Source organism: Nicotiana sylvestris, chromosome 3 (genome assembly GCF_000393655.2).
Source record: "Nicotiana sylvestris chromosome 3, ASM39365v2, whole genome shotgun sequence".
NCBI lineage: Eukaryota > Viridiplantae > Streptophyta > Magnoliopsida > Solanales > Solanaceae > Nicotiana > Nicotiana sylvestris.
Genome location: NC_091059.1, coordinates 15,874,567 through 15,897,257, shown reverse-complemented (window position 1 = coordinate 15,897,257; position 22,691 = coordinate 15,874,567).

Here is a 22,691-nt window from a genome sequence, read left to right as displayed (position 1 = left end):
AAACTAACATTCTTTCCGAGAGACAGGAACATGAAGATAAAGCCATTGGATTGGTAAAGGAATTGACTGAATCCCCAGCACAAGTCAAAGTGGCATCAAAAGAAGGAACAGGTGATGGAACAGGTCCTTCAAATCAGGGCAACCTGACAGGAGGAACTAATCAAGGAGAAATTGAATTAAACCCCCTAGAGGAACCTGTTCATGAACCTGTTCCTTAGCAACAGAACATGGGAGAGACATCTAGCAGAAACCAGTTGGTTGTGAAACCTCACAAGTATCAAAGTTCTCATCCCATTGAGAACATTATTACTGATCCAACATCTGGAGTCAAAACTAGATCACAGCTAAAGAATTTGTGTGCTTTTGATGCTTTCCTATCTCTTATTGATCCTAAAAATGTTGTTGAGGCTTTGCAGAATGCAAATTGGGTGAATTCAATGCAAGATGAACTCAACCAATTTGAAAGAAGTCAAGTTTGACATCTAGTTCTGAGACCCAAGGACAGATCAGTCATTGGTACATAATGGGTCTTCAGAAACAAACTTGATGAAGATGGAACAATTACAAGAAACAAAGCAAGACTGGTAGTACAAGGATACATCCAAGAGGAGGGCATAGACTATGATGAGACATTTGCTCCAGTTGCAAGACTAGAGGCAATCAGACTCCTCATAGCCTTTGCAGCACAAATGGAATTCACTCTTCATCAGATGGATGTCAAAAGTGCCTTCCTGAATGGCTACCTAAAGGAAAAAGTGTTTGTGAAACAACCTCTAGGGTTTGAGAGCAAGGAATCTCCTGATCATGTGTACAAGTTAGACAAGGCTCTCTATGGGCTCAAGCAGGCCCCGAGAGCTTGGTATGAACGACTATCCAGATTCCTACTGGAGCATGGTTACAAAAGAGGTAAAATTGACAGCACCTTATTTTAAGGGAAAAAGGTAAAAATCTCCTTGCTGTGCAAATATATGTGGATGACATCATATTTGGGGCTACCACTGATAGGCTGAGTAAGGACTTTGCAAAACTAATGGGCAGTGAGTTTGAAATGCGCATGATGGGTGAGCTTAACTTCTTTTTAGGCTTGCAGATCAAAAAAAGTCCAAATGGAACCATGATCCATCAGCAGAAGTATACAAAAGAGCTAATCAAAAAGTTTAAAATGGAGGAATCTAAAGAAATAGACACACCCATTACAACTGCCACAAAATTAGATATTGATGAACCTGGTTCATCAGTTGATCAAAAGTTGTATAAGGGTATGATTGGTTCACTCTTGTATCTTATGGCAAGCAGACCTGACATCGTTTTCAGTGTAGGGCTTTGTTCTCGTTTTCAGGCAAATCCAAAAGAGTCCCACTCGACCGCGGTAAAGAGGATATTGAGATATCTGAAAGGCACCACTGATCTGTGTCTTTGGTATCCTAAAGGTAGTAATTTTGATTTAGTTGGATATGCTGATGCTGATTATGCAGGTTTCTTAGTGGACAAGAAAAGCACCTCAGGTATGGTACACTTTCTTGGTTCATGTCTTGTGTCATGGGCTACCAAAAAGCAAAATTCTGTGGCCCCATCTACTACTGAAGCTGAGTATGTTGTTGTTGCTTCTTGTTGTGCTTAATTGCTATGGATCAAACAACAACTGGTACATTTTGGAATTGAAGTGGGATGTATTCCAATATTCTGTGATAACACTAGTGCTATAAGTATGACAAAGAACCTTGTTCATCATAAGAGTACTAAGCATATAGATGTTAGACACTACTTCTTAAGAGATAACTATGAAAAAGGATTGATTTCAATAGAATTCTGTGCTACTGATAAACAAATAGCTGACAATTTCACTAAAGCACTGAGTAGAGAAAATTTTGAGAGGAACAGGTTGGAATTAGGGATGATTAAGATCACCTAATAGGTCCAGTTTAGAATACAATGAAAAAAAAATGAATGAAAGAATTTTTTTTATTTCTTTGGTTAGGAGTTCTAACTTTGTGTAAATATCTAGATCAATTCTTACTCAGTTTCATACTTTAATTAGTATACTCATGTGACATGTGTATGACTCACTGATCTCTTACAAAGTTCCTCTATTTTGGAATTTGAGGCATGTTCAAGAGAGTTCTATATAAAGAACCTGGTTCATCAGTATGTGTTCATATGAAAAGCTCAGGTATGTTTTCTATACTCTGCACAATTAGAAAGATTATTTTTCCAATCATGAGCAGAAGTCCTACATTCATTAAATTCCTAGAAATTTTATCCGTTGAGAATTGAACCAGTTTCGTTTCCCTAGAACTCTAAAAATAGGGATTTTTGCCTAAAATCTAGCGATGCCTAATAATCACTAAGATACCGGAATTACACCTTGATTAGACTTCTAATTGACCTCTGAAAAAGTTGTAGTTACTACATTTAAGTCTAATCATCTATAAATACACCCCACATCTCTTTTTCATTAGCCCATAACCGTCAAAACTCTTCTCAAGTTCTGATCACCCCTCTTCTCTCCAAAAATTTCCAAATTTTTCTCAAGAAATAATCCACCATGACTAACTCCCAAGATAATCCTAGCACTCACACACCAGTATCCCCTTCTAATACATCCTCATCTACACCCCCTAGTGAAACCCTAAAACCTAGGTTTCGTAGGCAAAAAATATTGGCCAGAAAAACTGTAGCTTCTAGAGCTCTAAGAAAAGTTCTAAATGAGAAATTGAAGGCTAGCCAGAGGGAGGAAAGTCCTACTCAAAAATCTGACTCAAGCTCTGAGTCTGAAGCTTTTATTTCTGCCAGCAAAGGTAAAGAACATGGGTCTTCTGACACTGCCAAAATTCAAGAAACCCCTAGTGAGGTAAGTTCTTGTGTGGTACTCTCTATTGTGGTTGAAAATATAGAAAATAGGTTTGTCTTGGTTGGTCCTGTCAAAGATGTAAAGTGGGCAGAATCTAGTAGAAGTGGAGGTAAAAGAAAGAAAAAAAGAGAGAGGGAGCAAGTGGTGATGAGAGGGGAAATGGGAAATAAAAATTTCTGGCTATCTGTGGAGGTGTTGAAGAAGGTGGCAACAAGTCAGGGGGAAGTGGTTCTAGGGAGGCGGCTGAAGGGCTTGTGCATCTAAGCAAGCAACAAGATGAACTTGGTTCATCTGCTGAGGAAACACTGTTGATCTTCTGAAGAGAGTTGGGGCCAGTTATGATCCAAAGAAGCGTAAAGCTTCCACAAAAAAGGCTCAAACTGCTTCCAAGCCAACAAAGAAAAGCAAAATGTCATCCCCAAAACCTACTGTACCTTCAGTACCTAAGGGAAGAGCCACTAGAAGCAGGGTCAAACAAAGTGAAGCTGCATTACAGAAAGCTCTGGAAGAAAGCAAAAAGAAAAGGAAGGAGAAGGGAAAAGCAAAGGTTGTGGAGAGTTCTTAGATTGCAGAAGAAGAAGAAGAGGAGATGGAACTGGTCCATCAAGAAAGGGGAACAACTGTAGAGGTTCCTACACCCAAACCAAAAAGGGCCAAGGTTCCTCCAAGAAGTCTTCCTCTGAACCTGTATCTGATGAACCCTCTTTAGCCAAAAGAACCTGATCTACATTGAAAGGTAAGCAGAAAAAACTTACTGAGGAAGAAGAAGAATGGAGTGGAGAAGAAGAAGAAAAGGAATATGAAAAGAAACAAGATAGGTTTGTCATCTTTGACAGAAGAAAACTTTTGAAAGGAAGACTATTGAGAGACCTGGATGAGCCAGGAATGAGAAGATTGGTGGATGCCCTAGCTGCACAAGGTTGGAAGGACATGGTCCTTGAAATGGATGGGAGGCTGGCTAGGAAAGAATTGATTGAGTTTATGGAAAATGCCACAGTGAAGAATGGGGTAGTCACCAGTCTGGTGAAAGGAGTAAGGGTGCAGTTTGATGCACTCAAATTGGGTGAGATTCTAGGCATACCTAGTGAGGGGTATGATGATTATACAAGGTAAAGGTGGCCATGTCTAGATTCTCTCCCTACTGCTCTTCAAATCACTAGTAATTTTTATGACGCTGCAACTGCTTAAGATGTGCCTGAAGCCAGGTTTGTGCAGAAAAGTGAGATGAGGCCTGAGCACAAGGTCTTGTTTGAATTTATTAACAAGTGTCTGCTGCCTAGACAGGAGAGGAGGCACACTGCAAACTACATGGACCTGGTTCTTATGGAGTGCCTTGTGAGAGGAATGCAGATAAATTGGCCTGCCTTTATTGTCAAATTACTGGATAGAGTCATAAATGGCTCCAAGGTTCATGCCACCCCATATGGGTTCATATTGACTACTGTTCTGGACAGGCTGAATGTGCCTTTGAAGAAATAGGAGATGGCATCAATCAAGGAACACTTTGGCGTCAAGACTCTTCTGGCTTGTGACTATCAAGTCAATGCCACCCCAACTGAACCTGGTTTATCTCTGAAGACACCTGTGAACAGCAAGCTTAGGGCTTTAGTTCAAGAGTGTGGATCTAAGGATGCTGAAATTGCTAGGCTCCAGGCTCGTGTAGCTGAACTCGAAACTAAAAGAGATGGCCTTAGAACTGAGCTAGCAAAAGAAAAGGAGAAGAGTGATGGGATGCTTCAGAATATGCTCAACCTTCTCCAAACCCAGCCCTCTAGTTCCTCCAAGCCTTAGGATGTCCAGTTGTTGTCTTCTGAACCAGTCTAGTACCCCCAGTGACCCAGATTAAGGACTTTTTCTATTTGTTTTTGCTCATGTTTTGGAAGTTTTTCTTTCTTTTTGTGGTTTATGGTGGAAACATATCTTATCAATGACAACTGCTGTTTCTCTTGTTCTATGAAGATTCTGCTCTTAATAGTTTGAATATTGATTATTGATGATTTCCTCCATGTTTTCACTTGCAGTTGCCCAAGTGGCCATGAGTAATTACTAAAATCTGGGATGCACAATGTATGCAACTTTTCGATGATATCAAAAGAGAAAGAGATATTGTGCTTTATTCTTTATTCTGAATAATGTGATATTTATAACCTAATTAAACCTGGTCCTTGATGATAAGTTAAAATTCCAAGTTAATATGGTGATGGTCAAGCTGAGTTCCTACAGGTTCTTTGATTAATAAAAGCACAGAGTTTGTCATCATCAAAAAGGGGGAATTTGTTGGCCCAAGTTCAGGTGAAGTTTTGAAGAATGACAAATGGACTCAGTCATGGACCAGGTCCATCATGTGAGGCACAATATTTATCAACCTAGACATGTGAGATACACGTGAAGGAGATAAGTCTCAGTGATCAAGCAACAATATCTCCTGAACTGATCGAAAAGGTTGCATATTGGATGAGGAGAGAAAGTCTCCTTATGGGAAGAGGACACAATCCAGATAACGGATAGGGTTGGAGTTTGTATTGTACAAGGACTCAACTTCGATGGAAGATCAACAATTGAGTCTCAATCAAACTCTAATTACTAACTTATTAAATAACAGTGATTGTTCTCTTTTACAGGTGTTGCACGCACGCAGAAGTAAAACTAAATTGAGAGCAAACGAGCAAGGCAATTTTACAAGCAATTTATGTGAGATTTAAGTGTGCACACCTGAAGCTACTTGAACGAGATAGAAGAACCAGTTCCATTGTGTTTATTCTTATTCTAGTTCAATTGTAGTAGGTGGTTTAAAGTTGTACCTTTTCAGCTTTCATAGAAGCATTTGTAATAGGTACTTTGAGTGTTCAAGTTATAGGCTAACTTGAAAGTGTCGCAACAGTTGAGGTTGTGTGCTACACAAGGATTAGAGTTAATCCATAGGTTTACAAAGAGTTTTTGTAAATGCTGTTTTGGCTCAGTGATTTTAGTGGATGTTTGGGAAAATCCTATTGAGTGGTAGGTCGTGGTTTTTTCACCTTTTGAGCCAGGTGTTTTCTACGTAAAAATCTATGTGTTCTTTATTTTCTGTTCTTTTAAATTCCGCAAATGTTCTTCTAGATCGAAAAATTGGGTACTACACAAATCACCCCCCCTCTTGTGTGGTATTGACGTTTAGAACATCAGAATCTATAACACAAACCACTTAGAACTGGTGTCGTAATCTCATGGACTATCTAAGAAAACTACAAATAAAGTCTGAACAAGAAAGTACATGTCTTTCTTTGGAATATAAAAGAACAAAAAGAAGATAGATAGGGAGGGGACGCCAAGGCCTGCGGATGCCTAGCAGGACTACCTTGGGTCTCTTGATGGACTGAAGGCAGCAACCTCTCTCTACAGTCCAAATTCTCCAACACCAGAATCTGTACACATTGCAGAGTGTAGTATCAGCACAACCGACCCCATGTGCTGGTAAGTGTCGAACCTAACCTCCGCGAAGTAGTGACGAGGCTAGGACACGACTACCAAATAAACCTGTGTAGTTAAAGCATATATAGCAAGAAATAATAACGAAAACTAGCAGTTAAAGATGGGAAGGGATACATGCTGCGGGGAAATATCAATTACCAACAGTAACTTTGGGGAAAAACATAAAGAACATTTTAAGGTTTGCATCGGTAAGAATAAGGAAATAGTAACAAATCAATATCCACTTTTATCATTTATTGTTGCGGCATGCAACCCGATCCAAATTATATAATACTGTTGTGGCGTGCAACCCGATCAAATCATATATCATTATTGCGGTGTGCAACCCGATCCAATCATATATCACTGTTGCGGCGTGCAACCCGACCCCTCATGTCCTCCCTTATTACTCCATGTTGCGGCATGCAACCCGATCCCATATAATATTGTTGCGGCGTGCAACCCAATCCCAGTATACAATTCAACACTAATCACAAATGAATCCCGGCAAGGGAACAATAAGGAAACAACAATGTCCCGACAAGGGAATCAATAATGAGAATAAGCACATCCCGAAAAGGGAACCAACGGTAAGAATTAAACACGTGCCAGCAAGGGAATCATCTATAACCAAACTTATGCCGACATTTAACTTCACAAATGAAACCTCAACTGGAACCAATACTCAACAATAACCAAATACCACGAGAATAATCATAATTCTTGCCCAATACAGAAAATCAACAACTTAGGCATTTGTAGTATTTATCAAGAACACAACGATTACAATTTAAGACTCACGGGCATGCTTAACACTGACGCATAGATACTCGTCACCATGTCTATACGCCATACTCAACAATTAACATATAGCAAATAAGACACAACTCCTAATCCCTCAAGCTAAAGTTAGACCAAACACTTACCTCAATGCCACGAACACAATTCAAGCCTCAACTATCGTTTCACCTCTTGTTTCCACCACCAATTCGCTTGTATCTAGCAACAATATCAATAAATGCTAAATGAATCAATTTTAATGCAAGAAAATAGGTTTTCCAATGATTTCCCCAAAAAGTCAAAAATCGACCCCGGGCTCACATGGTCAAAACCCGAGGTTCGAAACAAAACCCAATTACCCATTCATCCATGAACCCAAATATATAATTTGTTTTGAAATCGGACCTTAAATCGAGATCCAAATACCCAAATTTTAAAAATCCTAAGTTCTACCCAAAACACCCAATTTTCCCCATGAAAACCCTTGATTTTGGATTGAAATCATGTGAAAAGATGTTATAGATTAAAGAAAATGAGTTAAAAATGACTTACAATTGATTTGGAGAAGAACCTTTCTTTAGAAAATCGTCCAACAGAGTTTAGGTTTTGAGAAAGTTATAAAAATAGTTGAAATCCCGTCTGAAATTCATTTAACAGGTCTTTGATGTCGCAATTGCGACCAGGGTTCGCAATTGCGAACCCTTAAGGACCCTGCTACCTTCGCATTTGCGAGGTATATGTCACATTTGCGAGGTATATGTAGCATTTGCGACTCCAGATTCCTTCGCATTTGCGAAGGAATCGTCGCTTTTGCGACTTCTGGGCATGGGCTGAAGACTTCGCATTTGCGAGGTATATGTAGCATTTGCGAGACAATGCTGGCCCTGGGTTCTTCACATTTGCGACAAAAGTCTCGCATTTGTGACCCCTGCTTGCATTGCAATTGCGATGCCTGATCTCGCATTTGCGAGATCAGAGGCCGGCTACACATCTGCAACATACCAGCAATTCTCCTAAGTCCAATTTCACTCCGTGGCCTATTCAAAATTCACCTGAGCCCTCGGGGCTTCAAACCAAACATGCACACTAACCTAAAAACATCATACGGACTTGGTCATGCGATAAAATCATCAAAATAACATCAACAACTATGAATTAAACCTCAAATTCATGAAATCACTCAAAAACATCAAAATTACTATTTTCTCAACTATAGGTCCGTTTTATACCAAACCAACTCCGATCTTTACCAAATTTTACAGATTCATCTTAATTATTTTTCAAACTTGTACCGGGCTCCAGAACCAAGATGCGGACCCGATCCCATCAAGAAAATGCATCAATTCACTTCTAAAAACCTTTATATTTTCCAGAAAATAATTTTCTTTAAAAATTCATTTCTCGGGCTTGGGACCTCGGAATTCGATTCTGGGCATACGTCCAACTCCCATATTTTACTACGGACCCTACGAGACCATCATATCACGGGTCCCGATCCATTTACCAAGAATGTTGACCAAAGTCAACTTTATTTAATTTAAAAAGCTAATTTTCTTATTTTACTTAGTTTTCACATAAAAGCTTTTCGGAAATGTGCCTGGACTGTGCACACGAATCGAGGTGAGACATAAAGAGGTTTTTAATATCTCGGAACACAGAATTTACTTGTAATACAAGTGATGACCTTTTGGGTCATCACATTCTCCACCTCTAAAACAACCGTTCGTCCTCAAACGGACATAAGAAAAGTACCTGAGTTGGAGAAAAGATCGGGATATCGGCTCTGTATATCGGACTTGGACTCCCAGGTCACTGTCTCAACAGGCTGACCTCTCCACGGAACACGAACAGAAGGGAAACTCTTCGATCTCAGCTGACGAACCTGCCGGTCTAAAATAGCTACCGGCTCCTCCTCATAGGACAAGTCCTTGTCCAACTAGACAGTACTGAAGTCTAACACGTGGGATGGATTGCCGTGATACTTCCGAAACATTGACACATGAAACACTGGATGCACGGCTGATAAACTCAGCGGAAATGCAAGTCTGTAAGCCACCTCTGCCACTCGATCAAGAATCTCAAACGGACCAATGAATCTAGGGCTAAGCTTTCCCCTCTTCCCAAATCTCATCACCCCCATCATAGGCGACACCCGAAGCAACCCCCGCTCGCCGACCATGAATGCCATATCACGAACCTTACAGTTGGCATAACTCTTTTGCATGGACTGAGCTGTACGAAGCCTATCCTGAATAATCTTACCTTGTCCAAGGCATCCTGTACTAGATCCGTGCCCAACAACCAAGCCTCTCCCTACTCAAACCATCCAACCGCTGACCTACACCGCCTACCATATAAAGCCTCATAAGGAGCCATCTAGATGCTCGACTGGTAGCTTTTATTGTAGGCAAACTATGCTAAAGGCAAGAACTGATCCCACGAACCTCTAAAGTCCATAACACAAGCTCGGAGCATATCCTCTAAAATCTGAATAGCATGCTCGGACTGTCCGTCCATATAGGGATGAAATGATGTGCTCAACTCGACCCATGTGCCCAACTCATGCTAAACTACCCTCCAGAAATGCAAGGTAAACTGCGTACCTCAGTCCGAAATGATAGACACGGGCACACCATGAAGATGAATAATCTCCCGGATAGAAATCTCTGCCAACCGCTCAGAAGAGTAGGAAACCACCATAGGATTGAATTGTGCTGACTTGGTCAGCCTATCAACAATAACCCACACTATATCGAACTTCCTCTGAGTCCGCGGGAGTCCAACAACAAAGTCCATAGTGATACGCTCCCACTTCCACTCAGGAAGCTCAATCCTCTGAAACAATCTCTGATGCTCGTACTTTACCTGCTGATAGTTCAAACACCGAGCCACATATGCAACAATGTCCTTCTTCATCCTTCTCAACCAATAATGCTGCCGCAAGTCCTGATACATCTTAGCGGCGCACGGGTGAATAGAATACCGGGAACTATAGGCCTCCTCTAGAATCAACTCACGAAGTCCATCCACATAGGCACACAAATACGACCTTGTATTCTCAGAACTCCATCATCTCCAACTGTAACTTGCTTGGCACCTCCGTACCGCACTATGTCTCTAAGGACAAGCAAATGAGGATCATCATACTACCGATCTCGGATACGCTCAAATAATGAAGAACGAGCGACTGTACAAGCTAGAACACGATTGGGCTCAGAAAAATCCAACCTCATGAACTGATTGGCCAAAGCCTGAACATCCAAAGCAAGAGGTCTCTCACCGACTGGAATATACACAAGACTGGCCATACTGGCTGACTTTCTACTCAAAGTATCGGCCACCACATTGGCCTTTCCCGGATGATATAAGATGGTGATATTATAGTCTTTCAATAGCTCCAACCACCTTCTCTCCCTCAAATTTAGCTCCTTATGCTTGAACAAATATTGTAAACTCTTATGATCCGTGAACACCTCACATGACACGCCATACAGATAATGCCTCCAAATCTTCAGCGCGTGAACAATAGCTGCTAACTCCACATCACGAACTGGATAATTCTTCTTATGAATCTTCAACTGTCGCGAAGCATAAGAAATGACCTTGCCATCCTGTATCAACACCGCACCAAGTCCAATACGAAATGCATCACCATAAACTGTATATGGCCCTGAACCTGTGGGCAAAACCAACACTGGTGCCACAGTCAAAGCTTTCTTGAGCTTCTGAAAGCTAGCCTCACACTCGTCCGACCACCTGAACTAGGCACCCTTCTAGGTCAACCTGGTCATCGGGGCTGCAATAGATGAAAACCCCTCCACAAACCGATGGTAATAGCCCACCAAACCCAAGAAACTCCGGATCTCTGTAGCTGATGCGGGTCTAGGCCAGTTCTTGACTGCCTCCATATTCTTCGGATCCACCTGAATACCCTCTGCTGAAACAAGGTAACCCAAGAATGCAACTGTACTCAACCAGAACTCACACTTCGAAAACTTAGCATACAACTGACTATCTCTCAAGGTTTGAAGAACAACTCTCAGATGCTGCTCATGCTCCTCCCGGCTACGGGAGTAGATCAAAATATCATCAATGAAGACTATCACGAACAAATCTAAGTAAGGCTTGAACACTCGGTTCATCAAATCCATAAAAGTTGCTGGGGCATTTATCAACCCAAATGACATCACCAAAAACTCTTAATGCCCATACCGAGTGCGAAAAGCTGTCTTAGGGACATCGGATGCCCTAATCCTCAACTGATGATAGCCAGATCTCAAGTCAATCTTTGAAAATACTTTGGCACCCTGAAGCTGATCAAACAAATCATCAATCCTCGGTAATGGATACTTATTCTTGATTGTAACCTTGTTCAACTGCCGGTAATCTATACACATCCTCATCGATCCGTCCTTCTTCTTAAAAAACAATACGGGCGCACCCCAAGGCGAGACACTAGGTCTAATAAAGCCCTTATCAAGCAAGTCTTGCAACTGCTCCTTCAATTCTTTCAACTCAGGCGGGGCCATACGATACAACAGAATAGAAATGGGTTGAGTGCCTAGAGCCAAATCAATGCAGAAGTCAATATCCCTATAGGGCGGCATACCCGGCAGGTTTGAAGGAAATACCTCAGGAGACTCATGAACAATGGCACAGAATCCATAGAAGGAACCTCGGCACTAGAATCACAAACATATGCCAAATAGGCCAAACACCCCTTCTCGACCATACGCCGAGCCTTCATATATGATATAACCGTACGGGTAGAATGACCAGGAGTCCCTCTCCACTCTAAACGATGTAAACCCGGTAAGGCTAATGTCACAGTCTTGGCATGACAGTCCAAGATAGCATGGTAAGGTGATAGCCAGTCCATCCCCAATATGACACCAAAATCAAACGTGTCCAAAAGCAACAAATCTACTCGAGTCTCAAGACCCCCAATCACTGCTATAGATGAACGATGGACATGATCTACCACAATAGAATCACCCATCGGCGTAGACACATATATATGAGAACACAAGGAAACACTAGGCATGACCAGATACAGTGAAAAATAAGATGACATATAGGAGTATGTAGATCCTGGATCAAATAAAACTGAAGCATCTCTACTACAAAGCAGAACAGTACCTGTGATAACCGCATCGGAAGCCTCATCCTCAGGCTTGGCTGGAAGGGCATAACATCGGGGCTGGAGCCCACCACTCTGAATTACATCTGTAGGAAGGCCTCCTGCTGGCTGGCCTCCACCTCTAGAGGCCTGACCTCCACCTCTAGCACTTCTACCCAATCCCTAGCTGGCTGAGCTGGCGGTGGAACACCTAGTGCTAGAACCATAGTATGGGAACCCTACTGCTACGACTGAACACCCACTAATCTCGGACAAGCCCTCTGGATATGACCATACTCACCGCACTCAAAGCATCCACCTGAGTGCTACGGCTGAGGGAACTGAGACTGACCTAAGAGGGCCGGCTATCCATGAGAATAGCTCTGTATAAGAAGTGCTCTGATAGGAGTTGATGGTGCACGGTAGGACTGCTTATCAGAATACTGTATATGAGAACCACGACCATCTGAAGCACCATGAGAAGTCTGAAGTGCTGAATGAAACAGCCTGAGAGGATGGCCGCTACCAAAGGATTCCCTGCCTCTTGATGAGGCACCACTGAACCTGCCTGAATGATGGGGCCTCTTGTCATACCCCTGAACACTACCCTATGATAGAACCACCTCAACTCTCCTGGCCACATTGGTCACATCTTGAAAAGAAATCTCGCTCCCAGTCTCCTTTTCCATCTGCAATCGAATCGGCTAAGCGAGTCCCTCAATGAACCTCCTCACCCTCTCTCTCTTGGTGGGAAGTACGATAAGAGCATAACGGGCCAAAGCAATGAATCTGGCCTCGTACTAAGTGACGGTCATAGAACCCTGCTGGAGACGCTCAAACTACCTCCCGTAGTCCTCCCTTTGAGTGATATGAAGAAACTTCTCCAGAAATAGCTGAGAGAACTGATCCCAAGTCAAGGCAGGTGATCCATCTAGCCTAGAAAAATAATAATCCCTCCACCAAGTCTTGGCGGAACTTGATAGACGAAAAGCAGCAAAGTCGACCCCATTGGTCTCCACTATCCCCATGTTCTGAAGAACCTCATGATAGTTGTCTAAGTAATTACGGGGATCCTCTGAAGATGTACCACCATAAGTAGTAGTGAACAACTTGGTGAACCTATCCAACCTCCATAAGGCATCGGCAGACATAGCTGCTCCATCACTGGTCTGAGCTACCATACCTGGCTGAATTGCTCCAACTGGCTGAGCTATTGGACTCTGAACCTGGGGAGCCATATGCTCTGGAGTGCGGGTACCGGGAGTCTGTGCTCCTCCCCCATATTGAGAGATGGCTGGTACTATAGGAAGTAAGCCTGCCCAGGTGACACTCTCCATAAGGCCCACTAGATGGACTAGAGCATCTTGGAGTACTAGTATAGCAATGAACCCCTCTGGGACCTAAGCTGGGCTCACAGGAACTGTCTGGGTCAGAACCTCATCATCAAACTCAACCTGAGGCTCTGCCGCTGGTGCTGCTACTCTAGGCTGAGCTCTGCCCCTGCCTCGGCCTCTAGCACGGCCTCGGCCTCACCTTCTGCCCCTCATGGGAGCTGCTGCTGGGGGCTCAGGCTGCTGATCAGTGGATGAGGAAGAACGTGTTCTCGCCATCTGTGAAAGAACAGAGTAGAAATTCAATTAGCATTGAGTAACCAAACCGCACGACATAGATGAATAAAAGTGAAATTGTTCCTAACTCTGCAGCCTATGGGGATAAGCACAAAGTCTCCGTACCGATCCCTCAGACTCTACCAAGCTTGTCTGTGAATTGTGAGACCTAAGCAACCTAGAACTCTGATACCAACTTGTCACGACCCGGATTTCCCACTATCGGGAGTCGTGATGGCGCCTACTAGTGAAAGCTAGGCAAGTCGATTATTCCAATTATTTAACCCTTTTCCTTTTAAGTCCCTTAACAGTTGTAAATTAACATTTTATAACAGCTGAAATTAAACAAGAGGAAGAATAAAATTCGACCATTAAGCCAATAGCAATACGAATCTATAACATAAACTACCCAGAACTGGTGTCACAATCTCACGGACTATCTAAGAAAACTACAAATAAAGTTTGAACAAGAAAGACATGTCTGTCTTTGGAATATAAAATGGCAGAAAGAAGCTAGATAGGGAGGGGACGCCAAGGCCTGCGGATGCCTGCAGGACTACCTCGGGTCTCCTAATAGACTGAAGGCAGCAACCTCTCTCTACGGTCCAAATGCTCCAGCACCAGAATCTGCACACAGTGCAGAGTGTAGTATCAACACAACTGACCCCATGTGCTGGTAAGTGTCGAGCCTAACCTCGGCGAAGTAGTGACGAGGCAAGGACACGACTTCCAAATAAACCTGTGCAGTTAAAGCATATATGGCAAGAAATAATAACGGAAACTAGTAGTTAAAGATAGGAAGGGGATACATGCTGCGGGAAAATATCAATTACCAACAGTAACTTAGGAGAAAAACATAAAGAACATTTTAAGGTTTGCATCGATAAGAATAAGGAAACAGTAACAAATCAATATCCATTTTTATCATTTATTGTTACGACGCGCAACCCTATCCAAATCATATAACACTGATGTGGCATGCAACCAGATTCAATCATATATCATTGTAGCGGCGTGCAACCAGATCCAATCATATATCACTATTGCGGCGTGCAACCCGATCCAATCATATATCACTGTTGTGGCGTGCAACCCAACCCCTCATGACCTTCCTTATTACTCCATGTTGTGGCGTGAAACCCAATCCGATATAATATTGTTGCGACGTGCAACCCGATCCTAGTATACAATTCAACACTAATCACCAATGAATCCCGGCAAGGGAACAATAAGGAAACAACAATGTCCTGACAAGGGAATCAACAATGAGAATAAGCACATCCCGGCAAGGGAACCAACGATAAGAATTAAACACGCCCCAGCAAGGGAATCAGCTATAACCAAACTTATACCGATATTTAACTTCACAAATCAAACCTCAACTGGAACAAATACTCAACAACAACCAAATACCACGAGAATAATCATAATTCTTGCGCAACACAGAGAATCAACAACTTAGGCATTTGTAGTATTTATCAAGAACACTCACGGGCATGCTTGACACCGATGCATAAATACTCGTCACCATGCCTATACGTCGTACTCAACAATTAACACATAGCAAATAAGACACAACTCATAATCCCTCAAGCTAAGGTTAGACCAAACACTTACCTCAATGCCACAGACACAATTCAAGCCTCAACTATTGTTTTACCTCTTGTTTCTACCACCAATTCGCTTGTATCTAGCCACAATTTACTTAACGATATAAATAAATGCTAAATGAATCAATTCTAATGCATGGAAATAGGTTTTCCAATGATTTTCCCAAAAAGTTAAAAATCGACACCGAGCCCACATGGTCAAAACCCAAGGTTCGAACCAAAACCTGATTATCCATTCACCCACGAACCCAAATATATAATTTATTTTGAAATTGGACCTCGATATCCCCAAAATTTGAAAATCCTAAGTTCTACCCAAAACACCCAATTTCCCCCATGAAAACCCTTGATTTTGGATTGAAATAATGTGAAAAGATGTTATAGATTAAACAAAATGAGTTAGAAATGACTTACAATTGATTTGGAGAAGAACGTTTCTTTAGAAAATCGCCCAAGAGAGTTTAGGTTTTGAGAAAGTTGTAAAAATGGTTGAAATCCCGTATGAAATTCATTTAACAGGTCTCTGATGTCGCAATTGCGACCAGGGTTCGCAATTGCGAACCCTGGTGGACCCTGCTACCTTCACATTTGTGAGGTATATGTCGCATTTGCGACTCCTGCTTCCTTCGCATTTGCAAAGGAATCGTCGCTTTTGCGACTTCTGGGCATGTGCTGAAGACTTCGCATTTGCGAGGTATACCTCGCATTTGCGAGACAAGGGTGGCCCTGGGTTCTTTGCATTTACGACAAAAGTCTCACATTTGCGACCCCTGCTTGCATCACAATTGAATTCCTGATCTCGCATTTGCGATATCAGAGGCCTGCTACACATCGGCAACACACCAGCAATTCTCCTAAGTCCAATTTCACTCTGTGGCCTATCCAAAACTCGCCCGAGCCCTCGGGGCTCCAAACCAAACATGCACACTAACCTAAAAATATCATACGGACTTGCTCGTGTGATCAAATCATCAAAATAACATCAACAACTATGAATTAAACCCCAAATTCATGAAATCACTCAAGAACATCAAAATTACTATTTTCTCAACTATAGGTTCGTTTTATACCAAACCAACTCAGATCTTTACCAAATTTTACAGATTCATCTTAATTATTATTTCAAACTTGTACCGGGCTCCGGCACCAAGATACGGACCCTATCCCATCAAGAAAATGCATCAATTCACTTCTAAAAACCTTTATATTTTCCAGAAAATAATTTTCTTTAAAAATTCATTTCTGGGGCTTGGAACCTCGGAATTCGATTCCGAGCATACACCCAAGTCCCATATGTTACTACCGACTCTACGAGACCATCAGATCACGAGTTCGGGTCTGTTTACCAATAATATTGATCGAAGTCAACTTTATTCAATTTAAAAAGCTAATTTTCTTATTTTACTTAGTTTTTACATAAAAGCTTTCCGGAAATGCGCACACAAATCGAGGTGAGACATAAAGAGATTTTTAAGGCCTCGAAATACAGAATTTAGTTGTAATATAAGTGATGACCTTTTGGATCATTAGAAAAACTGATGCTTCCTTGGCCGTGTGGAACATGGATAAGCATTATGTCATTCCTACAAGTGGTGACCCACCCGGGATTGTTATGTACGAACTTAGAGATCAAATATAATATGGGACTCAACACTCCCCTTCTATACTATCTCATATCTCACCTCAGTGCTAATAGAAGCTTCAAGCCCAAGTTATAGGAGCAACCATCGGAAGAAGGAAAAGTCAAGCCAAACAGGAAGCGAACTCAAAGCGAGTCCGTCTGTCATGACTTCCAAAAAGAATAAAGGCTAGCTTCAAGAGAACAACAACCATCCATTGCGAGTAGTTAGAAATTTATGGAAATAGGGTATAGAGTTTTTAAGACTTCACATAATATACATGGGTCACAATTAGCATGATATCTGGGACGTTTTTCATGTACTTAGAGAACAAAAAAGAAAAGCTAAAATGTGTATGTTATGTGTTCAAATTCTGACTAGTTAATATTAAGTAGCACAATCACTATTTAAGGTTGGATATTTCCCATCTGAACTTGAGCAATGTAGGGAAATAACACTTGAAAATAATGATAATAATACTGCAATAATACTATTTGTAAGCAAATACACAAATTGGCTTAAGTCATGCTGGGCACTGTCCTAAGAAACTATTTCAGCAATGTGAAATATTTTTCCAGGATTAAATAAGCTCATCTCTATTTATTTAGAGAATACAAGAATCGGCAAAATATTAATAATAAATACAGCAAGTTGGAAAACTGTAAAAGAAATAACTTGTGAATGACAATTTGGACGAAATGGTACTACAGAAGAAAGCTTAATAATTGCTTTGATAATGGCTACATAGTTAGGTAATGATTGACCACAAAGGTGAAGATAATTTTTTTTCTTTTGTTGATAATCCGGATGGGGCGAAATGTGACTATATATAGGCAAGAATAATAATGATAATCTTGACAAGTGGTTAACACTTGTCCATGAACAAACATGCGAGATGCCACTCTTTCTCTTGGAAGGACACTTGGACAAAATAAGCCATTTGTCCACAATAACTTTGAAATATTGCCACATGCAAAAACTCTTGCCATGTACCAATTATCTAAGAGTATTTGGACACAAGGCTTCATGCAAGAAGCCACTTTGGAAATATATAGGACACGTGTAAAATTAAAAAGATACATGGCTATTAAAATTTTGAAAATACTATCACAATCCCCACATATTTTCAACATTTATAGGATAAAGGAATGGAAGAGTTGACTTGCTGGATTTGCATGGTCTAAATGTAATAGCTTTGGTGTAATCTGGACTATGAACCAAACTTAGACCAATAAATTTTAACTCACAGAATTACTGGTGAAATATAATATTTCTATGAACTAATAATTCTTATTGTAAGTTAGAGATTCTATCAATCACATTTTGATCCTCACAATTTTATTGTTCAACGCGGTTTTGCGCCACTAGGCCATGCGCGTGCCTGGTAATTTATGAGAGTTCTAGAGACTAGACCAAAATCTCATAGGAGCGGCCCACTCCACTCTCATATAGGTGAATTCATCAAGTGTATACTGCTTTTAAATAGACCATCCATAAGGAATATGAATTTCATTAAGAGTTATAACTTATCCTCTCAATTAGTAGCAGTTAAGCACTCTTTTTTAGTGCTTCCGTGTCAATATTGACTTGTTATTACCTATATGAACCTACTTCATAGGATCTCCAATCACATAAGTTGGATTATCATCTCTATTGAAAATATGTCGGCCTTAACTCCATATCTTTTGAGGTTTGAGGAATTAATTTTCTTCCTACATATTTAGTCAGAGGATCGGACAAATTTATCTATGACTTCACATAGTCAATGAAAATTATTCTATCTCTCAATCGCTGTTTTATGACATCATGTCTCAATTTAATGTGTCTACTTTTACAATTATAGGATTTATTCTTTGCAATACCTATTGCCGCTTGGAAATCACAGTGTATAGACACAGGAGACAATACGTCCTTTATTAATGGAATATTAGCTAAGAAGTTTCTTAGCCACTCAACCTGAGAACAGCTAACTCCAGAGCTACAAACTCTGACTCCATAGTCGATCTAGCAATGATCGTCTGTTTAGATGATTTCCACGATATTGCATGTCACGACCCCGGTTCGCTCTCCGTGAACCATCGTGATGGTACCTAGTCACTACGACTAGGTAAGCCTAACAATGCGGAAAAATAAACCAAATTGAGGAAGAAATAATTTAAAACCGAAGTAGTGAAATAAAACAGTAATTTAAAGTGCCACTTGGCATACACAATAATAATTCTAGAAAGCTAAACACATCTCCCAAAACCGTGAATCTCATGATCACAAGCCTTGAATTTTCTACAAGCATCTAGCTCCAGAATATCTAACAAGGAAACGAAAGTACAGAAGGGCCAATGCAAAAAGGGGGAGTAGAAAGGGACTCTTCGGTCTACGGACGCGGCAGATATACCTCAGAGTCTCTACAAGCGCCTCGTCTCACGAGTGATAAATCAGAATGGAGGTACCTGGATCTGCACATGATAAACAAGTGCAGAAAGGGCACGAGTACACCACAACGGTACTCAGTAAGTGCCAAGCCTAACCTCGGTCGGGTAGTGACGAGGAAGGTTAGGACCCTACTAAGATTAAATGAAATATCAGGTATAACAGAATTAGATAAGAAGTATAGTTGAAAACTAATAGTAAGAATTAATACATGATAATAAGGATAACAACAACTAAAACAGAGACAAAAACAATAACAAGGAAATACCACTCTTCACAAAGATAATAACCGGGGATCTCTTGGTATCCTCAATGTATGCCAGGGATCTCTTCATATCCCGAGGATCTCTTGGTATCCTCAATGTATGCTAGGGATCTCTTGGTATCCTCAATGTATGCTAGGGATCTCTTGGTATCCCGATGATCTCTTGGTATCCTCAATGTACGCTAGGGATCTCTTGGTATCCCGAGGATATCTTCATATCCTCAATGTATGCTAGGTATCTCTTGGTATCCCGAGGATCTCTTGGTATCCTCAATGTATGCTAGGGATCTTTTGGTATCCCGAGGATCTCTCGGTATCCTCAATATATGCTAGGGATCTCTTGGTATCCCGAGGATCTCTCAGTATCCTCAATATATGCTAGGGATCTCTTGGTATCCGGAGGATCTCTTGGTATCCTCAATATACATTCTGGGGATTTCTCAGTTTCCCGCACTTCAGCTCACATCAGAAATGCGTGCAGGGGATCTCCCGGGATGCCGTCCCATAGTCCCAAAGTAAAACACACAATAATGGCACAATGAATACTCAAATAAACTCAACTTCATACCAAAGTAACACAAGAAATTCTAACCTAGCATGCTTCACGTAATCCAAATAAGGCAGTTAAAGTAAATAAAGCAATTAAGTCAATTAGACATGCTTCTCTAAGCTAACAGCAGGTTTAAAAGTGCAAGTAGAATAAATAGGAAGGGAAAACACAATTAAAGTTACTTAATGAAAATAGGGTTTTCAACAATTTGCACAAGTACGCACTCGTCACCTCAAGTACAAGGCATTCAATTATCACAATACCAATCCTAAGGGGAAAAGTCCCCCACACAAGGTTAGGCAAGCCACTTACCTCGAACCGGCTCAAAATCAACCCGAAACCACGTTCTTGCCACGAGTACTCGACTCCAAATGACCCAAATCTATTCAATTCAATTGCATAATGTAAATAACACTTCAAGTAACTGATTCTACAAATATATTCTAGGCTAATACGCAAAATTAGGTAAGATGACCAAAATGCCCCTCGGGCCCATGTCTCGAAATCGGGTAAAATTTATATTTTCAGAATCCTCATACTCTCACGAGTTCATGCGTACCAAAATTATCCAAATCCAAGGTCAAATTCCCAATCAAAATTTGAATTCTAGGTCTAAGAACTTTCTTCCAATTTTTCCCAAATTTTCATCTCAAATCCGAAATTAAATGACAAAACGAACAATAGATTAATGGAATACAACTAGAAAGGGTTAAGGAATTGTTACCCACTGATTTCCTCTTCAAATTGCTCCCAAAATTGCCCTCTCCCGAGCTCCAAATCAATTTTTTCATCTTTTGAAACCAAACCCTCGAAGTTCCTATTTCCTGCCCCAGCAATTCCGCTTCTGCGGTCAAGGGATAACACCGGCGGTCCCGCTTCTACGGAAGAATGACCGCTCCTGCGAAAACTCATTAATTCCCCAAGTCCGTACCTGCGACCTGTTCACCGCATCTGCGATCACGCAGGTGCGTGAACTCATCCGCACCTGTGGCTCTTCGCCTTTCCTCATATGGCCGATTCTGTGGATAAATTCCGCATCTACGGGAGTAGCATCTGCAGCCTCCCAACCGCAAATGCGGTTATGACAGCAGCCCAAAGAACTTCATCTGCAAACTCCAAGTTCCAACTCCTCGTTAACCATCCAAAATCATCCCGAGGCCCTCGGGACCTCAACCAAAAGCAAGGACAAGTCATATACCACTATCCAAACTTATACAAATCTCCAAAACACCTCAAATGACATCGAATCAACCAATTAGCATCGGATTCAAGCCTAAGAACTTCAAAAACTCTCAAAATACGCTTTATCAAAAAGTCTATCAAACCTCGTCCGAATGACCTGAAATTTTGCACACACATCACATTCAACACTATGGAGCTACTCCAACATCCGAAATTCCATTTCGACCCTCAGATCAAAATCTCACTATCGAACCGGAAACTTCAAAAATTCAACTTTCGGCATTTCAAGCCTAAATTAGCTACAGGCCTCTAAAACACAATCCGAACATGCTCCTAAACCCGAAATCACCCAATGGAGCTAACGGATAAATCAAAATTCCGTTCCGAGGCTATCTTCACACTGTACCGACTACGGTCAAATTTCCAAATCTTAATCTCTCATTTAGAGACTAAGTGTCCCAAAACTCTCCGAAACTCCAAACAATTCCTCCCGGCAACTCACAATAGCAGGAACAAACACGGGGAGAAAAGTTAATAGGGGATCGGGGCATAAATTCTTAAGATGTTCGGCCGGGTCGTCACATCCTCCTACACTTAAACATTCGTTCATACTCGAACGAGCATAGAGACATACCTGAAGTAGTGAAAAGATAAGGGTAACGGTTGTGCATACCCTGCTCGGTCTCCCAGGTTGCCTCCTCGACCGGCTGACCCTGCCACTGAACCTTTACTGATGCAATGTTCTTGACCTCAGCTTTCGAACCTGCCTGTCCAATATCGCCACTGGCTCCTCAACATAAGATAGATCCTTGTCCAACTGGACTGAACTGAGATCTAACACGTGCGACGGATCACCGTGACACCTCCGAAGCATCAAAATATGAAATACCGGATGAACTCCTGCCAAGCTGGGAGGTAAGGAAAGCTCATAAGCAACCTCCCCAACACGTTCCAATATCTTAAAAGGACTAATAAACCTCGGACTCAACTTCCCTTTCTTCCCAAATCTCATAACGCCCTTCATAGGCTATACCCGAAGCAGAACCCGCTCTCCTTCCATATAGGAAACATCACGAACCTTCTGGTCTGCGTAGCTCTTCTATCTGGACTGGGCTGTACGGAGTCTATCCTGAATCACTTTAACCTTCTCTAAAGCATCCTAAACCAAGTCTGTGCCCAATAATCTATCCTCGCCTGACTCAAACCAACCTACCGGAGATCTACACCGCCT